Here is a 1,068-nt window from a genome sequence, read left to right as displayed (position 1 = left end):
ACCAGCGTCACGTGAATTTCGCTGTCGTAACACTGCCCCTTCCTTAGTATTGTTCGTTCTGAACAAAAGCCACTTACATTAAACCAATAGTTAATTAACAATAACTTAATTAAATGTACAGAATTTACAAATACTACAAACAGAATATCCAAATTCAACAAAGTCTCTTAATTTTACGGGACGTATCTTCTTCCGTACTGGTCTCCATCTCGTTGGCTTTTGCTTCACGTGGGGTTGATCTGCTTCATCAGGAAATGTCCTATCATCGGTAACAGTCACATCAGTGGTAGTAACTTCATTAAGGGCTTCACTGTTTTTCTTCTCAAAACCGAGTAGAGTTTCTTCTTCAACAGTGGCTTTTTCGGTGACACGTCTTCAGCAGCGTCATTTGTTCCATTGTTCACATCGTTCCAACTGAAATGTCCTGGACCATGATAATGCCAAAGCCGGTTGGTATGCACCACCTTTGGCTTACCTCGCCGACCACATTTTATTCGGAAAGTTACGTCTGAGAGACGATATACTATGCCATATGGGCCTTCCCATGGAGATGACAACTAAGGAGACTTCCCTTTGGTCTCCCTGGGATTATACAACCACACCTTGTTTTCTGGTACAAAGCTGACTTCAGTAGATCTCTTATCATAATATAGCTTCATGGAATCAGCAGACGTTTTCAACTTTGAACGCACTTGATGGTGAATATCATCCATCCTTTCAGATAACACTTTCACAAACTTTGACACATTTTCAGGCAACTCTTTGTAAGGTAGGAGTCCTGTTATCAGATCCACTGGCAACCGAAGTTCCCGACCGAACATCAGGTTTGCTGGAGTGTATCCAGTGGCTTCATGCTCTGCTGTTTTATAGGCCAGCAACAGTGGAGGGAGTAAGACATCTCAGGCATCTTGGTGGCTATTACAAAACTTTGCCAATTTCTGTCCAAGTGTCCAATTGTACTTTTCTGCCATCCCATCAGACTGTGGGTGAAGTGGCGTTGTTCTGGTCTTTCGTATGCCAAATAACTTGCTAGCATTCTTGGAACACAGCTGATTCAAAGTTACGGCC

Source organism: Limulus polyphemus, unplaced genomic scaffold (assembly GCF_000517525.1).
Source record: "Limulus polyphemus unplaced genomic scaffold, Limulus_polyphemus-2.1.2 Scaffold7486, whole genome shotgun sequence".
NCBI classification, from domain to species: Eukaryota; Metazoa; Arthropoda; class Merostomata; order Xiphosura; family Limulidae; genus Limulus; species Limulus polyphemus.
Note: the sequence above shows the minus strand (reverse complement) of the source record.